This window comes from Equus przewalskii, chromosome X (assembly GCF_037783145.1).
Source record: "Equus przewalskii isolate Varuska chromosome X, EquPr2, whole genome shotgun sequence".
In the NCBI taxonomy this organism is placed as follows: Eukaryota; Metazoa; Chordata; class Mammalia; order Perissodactyla; family Equidae; genus Equus; species Equus przewalskii.
This window is the reverse complement of record NC_091863.1, coordinates 121578761-121590966: the sequence shown is the minus strand read 5'-3', so window position 1 is coordinate 121590966 and position 12206 is coordinate 121578761.

Genomic DNA, 12206 nt, shown 5'->3' with positions numbered 1-12206 from the left:
AATATCGGTGGATTTCTCAACAGAAAATTTTCAGGGCAGAAGAGGATGGGATGATGTCTTCAAAATACTGAAACAGAAAAACTCTCTGTCAGCCAAGAATACTGTGCTTGGCAAAGCTATCCTTCAGAAATGAAAGAGATGAAGACTATCCCAAACAAACCGAAGCTGAGGGAATTCATCACTACTAGACCTGCCTTACAAGAAATGCTAAAGGGAGTTCTTTGAGTGGAAATAAAAGGATACTAATTAACATCATTAAAACATAAGAAGGTAGTGTAAAACTCACTGGTAATGGTATATATAGAGTCAAAGTTAGATTCTGTAATATTGTAATGGTGATGCATAATTCATTTACAACTCTAGTTTAACAGTTAAAAAACAAACGTAGGAAAAATAACCTAAACTACAATAATCTGTTATTAGTTACACAATATTAAGAATATGTAAATTGTAACTTTAATAACCTAAAATGTGAGGGAGAGGAGAAATAAAAATGTAAAGCTTTGGAATTCTATTGAAGATAAGTTGTTATTAGTTTCAAATAGGGTGTTATAATTTTAAGATATTTTATGTAAGCCTCATGGTAGCCACAAGGGATAAACCTACAGTAATTACACAAAAGAACATGATAAAGAAGTCAAAGCATACTGATACCAAAAGACCTCAAAACACAAAAAGACAGGAGGATAAGAAACAAGGAAAAATGATCTACAAAACAACCAGAAAACAATTAATAACAATTGCAATAGTCAGTTCTTACTTATCAATAATTACTTAAGTGTATATGGATTAAATTCTCCAATCACAAGACATAGAATAGCTGAATGGATAAAAAACAAGATCCAACAAAATGCTGTCTATAAGCGACTCAGCCGTAAAGACACACATAGACTAAGAGTGAAGGGATGGAAAAAGATATTTCAAGCAAATGGTAATCAAAAAAAACAAGGTTAGCGTATGTATATCAGACAAAATAGATTTCAACTAAAAATGGTAAAAGTAGATAAAGAAGCTCATTATATAGTGATTAATGGGTCAATATATCAAGAAGATATAACAATTGTGTATATTTATGTACTCAACGTTGGAGCACCTAAATACATAAAGCTAAACTAACTGAGCTAAAAGAAGAAATAAACTTCAACACAATAATACCCTGTTCTCAACAATGGATGGATCATCCAGACAGAAAATCAATAAGGAAACAGTGGATTTGAACAACACTATAGAACAAATGGACCTAACCGACATATACACAACATTCTATCCAACAACATCACAATACACATTCTTCTCAAGTGCACGTGGAACATTTTTTAGGATAGACCATATATTAGGCTACAAAACAAGTCCTAGCAAATTCAAGAAGATTGAAATCATAACAAGTATCTTCTCTCCCTGGAATAGTATGAAACTAGAATGAATGAAAGAGAAAAACTGGAAAATTCATAAGCACATAGAAATTAAACAACACTCTCCTGAACAACTAATTAATCAAAGAAGAAATTAAAAGGAAAATAAAAAACTATCTTGAAACAAATGAAAATGGAAACACAACATACCAAACTTATGGGATGCAGCAAAAGCAATTCAAAGAGTGAAGTTCATAGCAATAAACGCTTATATTAAGAAGAAAGAAAGATCCCAAATAAACAACCTAACACTACACCTTAAGGAACTAGGAAAGGAAGAACAAACTTAGCCCAAAGTTAGCAAAAGGAAGGAAATGATAAAGATTAGAGTTGAAATAAATGAAATAGAGAACAGGAAAACAATGGAAAAGATTAACCAAACTAAGAGTTTGTTCTTTAAAAAGATTTAAAAGAATTGACAAACCTTTAACTAGACTACCCAAGAAAAAAAAAGAGAGGACCCAAATCAATAAAATTTTAAATTAAAAAAGGGACAGTAAAATTGATACCACAGAAATACAAAGGATCATAAGAGGCTACTATGAACAACTATATGCCAACAAACTGAGCAACCTAGAAGAAATGGAAAAAATTCTTAGGAACATGCAAACTACCATGACTGACTCAGGAAAAAATAGAAAGTCTGAGTAGACAAGTTACTAGTAAGGAGATTGAATCAGTACTCAAAAATCTCCCAATGAAGAAAAGCCTAGGACCAGATGGCTTCACTAGTGCATTTCATAACACATTTAAAGAATTAATGCCAATTCTTCTCAAACTCTTTCAAAAACATCAAACAGGAGGGAGCACTCTCAAACTCATTTTTTGAGTCCAGCATTACCCTGATATCAAAGCCAGAAAAGGACACTACCAGCAAAGAAAACTAAAGATCAATATCCCCAATGAATATAGATGGAAAAATCCTGAACAAAATATCATCAAATCAAATCAAAGAATACATTAAAAGGATCATACATCGTGATGAAGTGGGATTTATTTCCACAAATCAATCAGTGTGATATATCACATTAATAAAATAAATGAAAAAAAATCATATGATCATCTCAATAGATGCAGAAAAAGTATTTGATAAAATTGAACACCATTCATGATAAAAACTCTTAACAAATTAGGTATAGAAGGAACATACCTCAATGTAATAAAGGCCATATATGACAAGCCTACAGCTAACATCATACTCAATGGTGAAAGGTTGAAAGCTTTTCCTCTAAGATCAGGAACAAGACAAGGGTGCCTGCTCTCGCCACTTTTATCTAACATAATACTGGAAGTCCTTGGCAAAGCAGTCAGGTAAGAAAAAGAACTAAAAAGCAAAGAATTAGAAAAAAAGAAGTACAATTGTTGTTATTTCGATGAGAAGATTTTAATATAGAAAATTCTAAATACTCCACCACAAAACTGTTAGATCCATTCAATGAATTCACTAAACCTGCAGGATAGAAAATTAAAATACAAAAATCAGGAGCATTTCTATACACTAACAATGAATTATCTGAAAAAGAAATAAAGAAAATGATACCGTTTACAATAGCATCAAAAACAATAAAATACTTAGGAGTAAACTTAACCAAGGAGATGAAAAGTCACAACTCTGAAAACTACAAGACACTGACAAAAGAAATTAAAAAGTACACAAATAAATGGAAAAGGTATTCTGTGTTCATGGATAAAAAGAATTAATATTGTTAAAATGTCAATACTACCAAAAGCCATCTATACATTCAATGCAATCCCTATCAAGATTCCAATGGCATTTTTTACAGAAGTAGAAAAAACAATCTTGAAATACAGATGGAACAACAAACAACTTCAAATTGCCAAAGCAATCCTGAGGGAGAAGAACAAAGTGGGAGGCATCACACTTCCTCATTTCAAACAATATTACAAAGCTATCATAATCAAAACAGTATGGTATTGGCATAAAAAACAGACACATGGTTCCATGGTATAGAGTCAAGAACCCAAAAATATACCCATGCATATATGGTCAACTAATTGTTGACATGGGTGCCAAGAATACTCAATGGAGAAAAGACAGTCTCTTCAAGAAATGGTGCTGGGAAAATTGGATATTCGTATGCAAAAGAATGAAACTTGAGAGTGTTTCCTCAGTTCGAATCCTGGGTGTGGACATGGCACTGCTCATTGAGCCATGCTGAGGCGGCGTCCCACATGCCACAACTAAAAGGACCCACAACTAAGAATATACAACTATGTACTTGGGGGCTTTGGGGAGAAAAAGGAAAAAAATAAAATCTTTAAAAAAAAAAAAGATGAAACTCGAGTTCTTTCTTACAATACTTGCAAAAATTAACTCAAAATGCATTAAAGACTTAAATGTAAGACCTGAAACCATAACACTCCTAGACAAAAACAAAGGGAAAGAGCTCCTTGACATTAGTTTTGGCAATGATTTTTTTGATATGACACCTAAAGCATAAACAACGAAATAAAAAATAAACAAGTGTGACTGCATCAAACTAAAGAGCTTCTGCACAGCAAAAGAAATGAGAAGCAAAATGAAAAGGCAACTTACAGAAAGGGAGAAAATATTTGCAAACCACACATTTGATAAGAGATTAATATCCAAAATATATGAGGAACTCATACAACTCAAAGGTAAAAAAACAAATAATCCAACTAAAAAATGGGCAAATGACCTGAATAGACATTTTTCCAAAGAAGATATTCAAATGGCCAACAAGTACATGAAAAGGTGCTTAACATCACTAATCATCAGGGAAACGTGAATCAAAACCACAATGAGATTTCACCTCATACCTGCTGGAATGGCTATTATCAAAAAGACAAGAAATAACAAGTATTGGAGAGGATGTGGAGAAAAGGGAACCCTTTTAGGAATGCAAATTGGAGCAGCCACCATGGAAAACAGTATGGAGGTTCCTCAAAATATTAAAAATGGAACTACCGTATGATCCAGCAATTCCACTTCTGCATATTTATCCAAAAGAAATGAAATTTACTAACTCACAAAGACATATGTACCCTCATGCTCACTGCAGCATTATTTACAATAGCCAAGACATGGAAGCAACCTAAGTTTGCAACAATGGATGAATGGAAAAGAAAATGTGGTGTATATAAATATATACAATGTAATATTATTCAGCCATAAAAAGAAGGAAATCTTGTCATTTGCAACAACATGGATGGACTTTGAGGGCATTATGCTAAGTGAAATAAGTCAGAGAAAAACAAACACTGTATGATCTCACTTATATGTGGAATCAAAAAAAACCCCAAACTCGTAGAAAGAGAGAGCAGATGTGTGCTTACCAGAGGTGGGGGTGGGGGGAGGAGGAATTAGATAAATAACTACTAGGGATGTAATGTACAACATGATGACTATAGTTAATACTGCCGTATAGTATATTTGAAAGTTGTTAAGAGAATAAATCCTAAGAGTTCTCATCACAAGCACAAAGAAAATTTCTTTCCTTTGCTTATTGTATCTATATGAGATGATATATGCTAACTAAACTTATCATGGTAATCATTTCACAATATATGTAAGTCAAATCATTCTGCTGTATATCTTAAACTTATACAGTGATGTATGTCAATTATGTCTCACTAGAACTGGGAAAGAAACCAAAAACCAAACAGCGTTACTGACTTGGGATAGGCTCTTCACATTTCTGGGTCTCAAATATTGCCCTGTAAAATGAGGATCTTGAGCTATGGGATCTTTAAGTGCCCTTCTGGGCCTGATATTCCAGGATTCTAGCCAAATGTTTTGGAGCTGAAGTCAATTGTGTTTGTGTACAAGACAGTCTGAAATAGTTTTTATTGTTTACATGAAGGAAATGTGAGATGTGCATTTTGGGTGCAAATGGCAGCAAAGTAGGCACTGGGGGAAGAGCAATCCAATGTTCCTGAAGTCCCAGAGTCCCAGTGCCTGGCAGGGTAAATGCGGACTGCCATGCTTGTGTTTATCCCTTGAGCTGTAATCAGGTCAGAGTGAAGTGTAAGGTGTTATCACATTTCTCAACGCGATTATATGCTTTCCAATATGGGTTGGTAATTTGTGGCTTTCTTTATTTTGATCTTTTAAAACTTTCATCTCGGTTGTTCTCTGGGAACAAAATCTCTTCCTTGGGGAAAAGTCTGCTCTTGAGGGAGGAGAGATACTGGTGTTGCAATAGAGGAGAATACGTATTAAACACCTGACATGTAGTAGGCATTTGAGTTTCCTTCTTTCCACCTCCCTCTTTATGTCTCCATATTCACAGACAGTAGCACAATATGTTGAATATAGTAAAAGGCTCAGGAACCGACTGTTGAATAAATGAATGAATATGATAGGAACCCTTTTCCCCAAATCCTAACCCAGAACAGTTTGAGAAAGGATACAAGATTTACAGAGGATCATGGGGCCAAATTAAGTAAACAAGTGGGCTGTAAAGGATAGTGATAATAACAACAAGCCTAACCCTGAGAGCTACCATTCACTGAGTGTTTCCCAGGAGCCAGTTGCTGTGCCAAGCACTGACAGCCACCCTTTGGAGTGGATAACATTATCATCTCCAATTTACAGATTATGAAAGTGAGGATCAGGGAGGTCATATGATCCCCTTAAGGCCCCACAGACTAGACAAAGTTCCATCCCATTTGTGTAGCATTTGTAGTTAGTAAAGACTTTGATGCTTCTTGGAGGTTGCTGCAACTCTGTGAGGCAGGTGGAGCTGCATTGGTTGGCTTGGGGGGTAGGGAGGCAGCACTGTTCCAAAGCCTGGCTGTGGATGTGTGTCTGAGTGTGTATCTCCTAGCATCTAGAAGTTCTGGGGATTGTGGAGATGGCTCAAGGAGTAGGTTAGAGGATGTGTTTATGCCTTGTGCATGGGCTGTGTCCTCTGCACAGTTCTCTTAGTGACTAGTATAGTTGCATGCAAGATGCCAGCCAGTTCTTTTTTTTTTTAATTTTTATTTTTTTCGGATGTACATCATATTTCAAATTCTGTATACATTACATCATGTTCACCACCCGAACACTAATTATAGTGCATCCCCTCACATGTGACCCTAATCACCCCTTTTGCCCTCCCCCCTCCCCCCTTCCCCAATGGTAACCACCAGTCCAATCTCCAATGCTATGTGTTTTTTTTTGTCGTTTTTATCTTCTACTTATGAGTGAGATCATATGGTATTTGACTTTCTCCCTCTGACTTATTTCACTCAGCATAATACCCTCAAGTTCCATCCATGTTGTCACAAATGGCTGGATTTCATCACTTCTTATTGCTGAGTAGTAGTCCATCGTGTATAAATACCACATCTTCTTTATCCATTCGTCCCTTAATGGGCACCTAGGTTGCTTCCAAGTCTTGGCTATTGTGTATAATGCCGCAGTGAACATAGGGGTGCAAGTATCTTTATGCCTTTATGGTTTCAAGTTCTTTGGATAAATACCCAGCAGTGGAATAGCTGGATCATATGGTAGATGTATCCTTAATTTTCTGAGGATTCTCCATACTGCTTTCCATAGTGGCTGCACCAGTTTGCACTCCCACCAGCAGTGTACGAGGGTTCCCTTCTCTCCACATCCTCTCCAACATTTGTTGTTTCCTGTCTTGTTAATTATAGCCATTCTGACCTGAGTGAGGTGATACCTCATCGTAGTTTTCATTTGCGTTTGCTGATAGCTAATGATGTTGAACATCTTTTCATATGCCTGTTGGCCATCTGTATATCTTCTTTGGAGAAATCTCTGTTCAGATCTTTTGCCCATTTTCTAATTGGATTGTTGGTTTTTTTGTTGTTGAGCTGTATGAGTTCTTTGTATATTTTGGATATTAACCCCTTATCTGATATGTGGTTTGCAAATATCTTCTCCCAATTGTTAGGTTGTCTTTTCATTTTGTTGATGGTTTTCTTTGCTGTGCAGAAGCTTTTTAGTTTGATGTAGTCCCATTTGTTCATGCGCGTTGGTTGTGTCATTTGCAACAGATGGAAAGGGCTTCATTCACTCAGCAGATATTTATTAAAAGCCTCCTTGGCATGGGTGCCAAGTCCTGTGCAAAGTGCTGAGGGTTCTGCAGTGAAAAAAGTCGTGGAGTATATGCTAAGGAGGGCACAATCTAACTGGCAGAGTAACAGGAAAAAAGCCAAGAGAACATTGAGTGTTAGGGGCTGGGGGAGCATGCATGCAGAGCCCTTACCTAGCCTGAGACTCAGGGAAAGCCTTCTTTGAATAACTGTCACCTAACTTGTAACTTGGACTGAACAGTTAGCCTGTCCTTGTCCGAAATGAAGTGAGGATTAGGGGGAAAGGCAGAGAGGGAGGAGTGGAAGTGATCAAGCAGAAGGGATATTATGTATAAAGATTAAAGATCCAGACTCTGAGAGTATGAAGACTTCAAGGAACTTAAAGTGGTTAATTCTGGCTGGAGGGTAGACTGCAAGGAGAAGAAGGATATTAGATGAGGCTGGAAGGGAGGCAGAGGCTAAGTCATTTGTAAGGGGTTCTATAAGGGCAGGGTGTGGACTTTAGACCTTATCCTCAAAGCCGTGGAGAGACACTAAAGGAGGTTAAGCCGTAGGATGGAGGGGTGATAGTGGTGGTGAGGTGGCAAGGGAATTATTGGGTCTGAGGTGTGTGTTAGACAAGACTCTCTGACAGCAGTGAGAGAGTGGAAGGAGAAGGACAAGAACAAGCACAGCATGTCCGGTGCAATCATCTGCTTTGAGATTATGGGTCCTGAATTATAGTAGAGAAACCAGGGGTGGAGTAGAGCGGATGACCTGAGAGAGATTTAGGAGCTGAAATCATTAACACATGAAAACTAACTGGATATTGAGCCTGAAGAAGAGGAGGCATCAAAGATAACAGCCAGGCAGGCATCTGACTTGAATGACTAGAGGAATGTGGGTAAAATTTCTGGACATGGGAAAGACTGGAGGAGCAAGTTTGAGTGGAAGATGATGAGTTCAGTGCTGGACATATGGAGAAGGACATGTCTGTGGGGAATGGTTGGTATCTTGGGGAATGTGGGGAGGTATCTTGAAGGTAATTGGATATCAAGATCTGGAGCTCAGGGTTGAGGCCAGGACTCAAGACAGCAATCAAGGATCAAGGTTTCATCAATGTACCAAATTTACTGAAGCCTTAGAATCTCCTGAGTTCTCCTCTCCTCACCCCACACCCTCAGCCATGGGAGGGAGTACAGACTAAGAAGAGAAAGTGGCCCACACAGAGCCCAAGAGGAGCAGCAGAGGCCCTGGGGTGGGCTTAGGACCAGCAGCCAGCAAAGGAGACTGAGGATGGGTAGCCAGACAAGTACAAGACAGATCAGAAGGAGGTGGCGCTATGGACAGAAGCAGAGGGAGGGAAGGGAATGTTTCCAGAAGGATGGAGGAGCGGGCATGTTCAGTGGTGTCATCTGCTGCTGCTGATTTCAAAGGACAAAGACTGAAAAGTCACCTTTGGATTTATGAACAAAGAAGTCTTTGGTGAAGTTTGTAAGAGCACTTTCTGTAGGGTGATAGGAGCAGAAGCCAGATTTCAATGGATTGAAATGAGGGAGGCGGGAGGAAAGATAGTGAATGTGAAGGACTTCTTCAAGATATTGTTTACAAGAAAAGGAGAAAGATATGATTGTAGCTGGAGGGGATGTGGGATTGAGAAAGGTTGTGATAAAATAGTTTCTATGCGACAAAACTTAAATATGTTTTTAGGCTAAGGAGAAGGAACCAATCGAAAAAGAGGGAAGTGGAAGAAGGAGAGAGGGAGGGAGGTGAGGAGGAAGGAAGAAAGAGACCCTTGGATTGGAGGTGGGGTGTGGCACTGGGCACAAGGATACTCAGAAAGAGACAAGGATGGCTGACATTTACGAACATGAGAGTCTGAGGCCTCAGAATCTTTCCTGTGGTAGGCAGAATAATGTTCCCCCAAAGATATCTACATCCTCTTCACCAGAACCTATGGATATTACCTTACATGGTAAAAGGTAATTAAGATTGCTAATCAGGTGACCTTCCAATAGGGATATGATCCTGGATTCTCTGGGCGGGCCCAATGTAATCACAAGGGTCTTTATAAATGGAAGAGGGGGGCCAAAGAGAAAACCAGAGAGATGGCAGCCTGAGAAGGACTCAGCCCAACATTGCTGGCTTTGAAGATGGAGGAAGAGGGCCAGGAACCAAGGAGTGCAAGTGGACTCTAGAAGTTGTAAAAGGCGAGGAAAGAGATTTACCCCTAGAGCCTCCAGAAGGAACATAGGCTGGTAAGACTCATCTGGGACTTCTGACCTCCAGAACTGCAAGATAAGAAATTTGTATTAAGACTCTGAGTTTGCAGTAATTTGTTATAGTAGCCATACGAAACCAATACACCTCCCCTCCGCTTTCTTCCTTTCCTGGGTTCTACTCATTGGAAAATAACCAAGGCTTACCAGTTGAATGTTAGATTCACTGCTGGTTTATTGATTGGGGCAAACATTTAAACCCCCAGAATACAAGACTCCTGTTCAAACTCTGTTGAAAACTCTGGCTTGGGGTAGCAGGAAATCCATTGCACAAGTACTTACTACACACACAGCGCTATACTAGATGCTAGGAATACAGCACAGAACAAAACAGACAGGGCTGAACAGCACTGGCATAGAGGGATGTTTCTGGTCACATACAACAAGAATGGGGTACCTGCAGCACAGGTATCCAATCTTCCGCTTTGCCTCGTTAAAAAAGGCCTGCCCTGGTTCAGTGATTTTGTCAGTAATGTTTGTCCCCATGGGTGAGCAAGGAGTACTTTTAAGACAGAATAGGAAAGGATCGAATCGCCTGGGCTTTTCTCCAAGAAGTGCTTAGCGAAGGGCATGTATGGGCAGGAAGAAGCCACACAAATTGGGGTTTTGACAAGTGCTAGGGCAAAAGGACAAGGGGACAAAAGCATTTAGAGAATAGGTGAAAGCCACAGAGGGGGCTATGGACCCGGATGGCAGTGATGCCAGAAAGGCAATGCCATACTGGGAGAAAGTATAGGGACTGATGGTCTGAGTGTCTGAGCATCTGCCTGATCCCCGCGGATGCTGTGTCCCTGTCCTAGCTCTCGCACCCATCTGCTATCACTGCCATAGCACTGAGAATAGGGTGTTGTCAGTGCTGGTTACCTGGCTGTCTCCCATAGGACTGTGAGGTCCTTGAAGGGAGGGACGGTTTACGTCTGTACTTCCCAGGTCCATGCAAGTGCCAGGCACAGAATAGTCACTGGTTCTCTGCCTCCAGGAGGAGTGGGGCAAAAAGACTCACAGAGACTACAAGCCACAGTGTAAGAGATAGATAACCCTGAAAGAGAAGCAAGGAGGGAGCAAGGAACGGAGAAAAGGGTCATCTTTTTTGACGTTTTTCTCTGTTGCTGCCAGCCCCCCAATCCTCCTCCTTCACTATGGACCTTTTCATTCTCTCCACCCACCTCCTTAAGGGATTGACAACTAAATGAAATTCACCTAGATGTCTTCAGCGAGCAGTCATAGAGGGGAATCAGCAATTAAGGGATTGTGGGAGCAGGGACAGCTGCATTTAAGGTCCTGTCTGGGAGCCTTTGGGGCAGCCCCTGAGCTCTGGCTTTTGGGCAGAATGCTCATGTCTTCAGGAATCACTTAGGCCCTCAGATTCGCCCTTTAGAGCAGACCCACAGACCAAGAAGAGACAGGCCAGGGCAGCAGTGTCTCAGCAGGGCCTCCCTGAAATCTTGGTACAGGAAGGACCCTGAATTTGTCGCATTGTATCAACTGGGAAAGTGAAGCACATCTGTCCACATCAGAGAAAGGGGTTCCCAGGGAAGACAGAACTGGTTCTGGTTCTTTCCCACCTCTTCTGCCCCAGGTACCAACCTTCATCCACGGCCTTGCCCCATCACCGTGGTTTCCAGGAAAAAATTAAATTGAAGCCAATAACTACTTCATTTTATGTCATCTGCTCAATTTATTACAGTTTTCCACATCTGAAGATTTTTTGTATAGTATAACTTTCCTCTGATGTAAACACATAAGCACAATTTTGTGCATAATGTATTTTTAAATTGTTTCTTATAGGGTGTGTAAATCAACAAGTCAGACCAAGGCTATTGCATCCAACGATTCTCTTGTCATCAGCCTCTGTGGATCTCACACTTCACAGCTAGCAGTAGTCTCACTTTTTTCTTGGGGGTTCAAGTTAGGAAGAGTATATTCAGAACCATGGGTAAAGAATGTAATTTGAAACCAAGAAAGAAGAGTGGTGCAGCCTCCTCCAGCAGCTATATGGAAATATCCTCATCTTGTAAGGATGCCCCAGTCGTTGGTATGGCAGGAATTCGGTGCCCCCTCCCAGGCTGCCCACTAAAGCCATCTTTCGAGTGGATTTCATTTAGTTGTCAATCATCCGAGGGAATGGGAGAAACAGAAATGGAGGGGGAGGCGTAAGGGGCTGGTAGCAGCAAAGAGAAAGGTCAAGGAGGGTGATCTTTTCTTCTCTCCCCTTTCAAGGCTATCTACATATATCCCTTTTCTTCTATTTGCAAAGCTGGAAGCTCAAGATAAAACTTCAGCTGAATTTTTCAAACTGTGATTCATTGTCCCTTGTGCCCCTCTTCCTACTCTGTGAGATTAACAAAGGAAAAGACTATTCTATGTATGAGAAACACATGCAATGACCAGATGCCCTAGAGAGCAAGTAGCTGTTGAGGAATTGTCAGTAGTCAAGTGTGGCTCAAAAGGCGGGTACTGTAGGGAGGGCAGAGAACAGAGTGTAGTGGCACGTGATGGAGATGCAGGT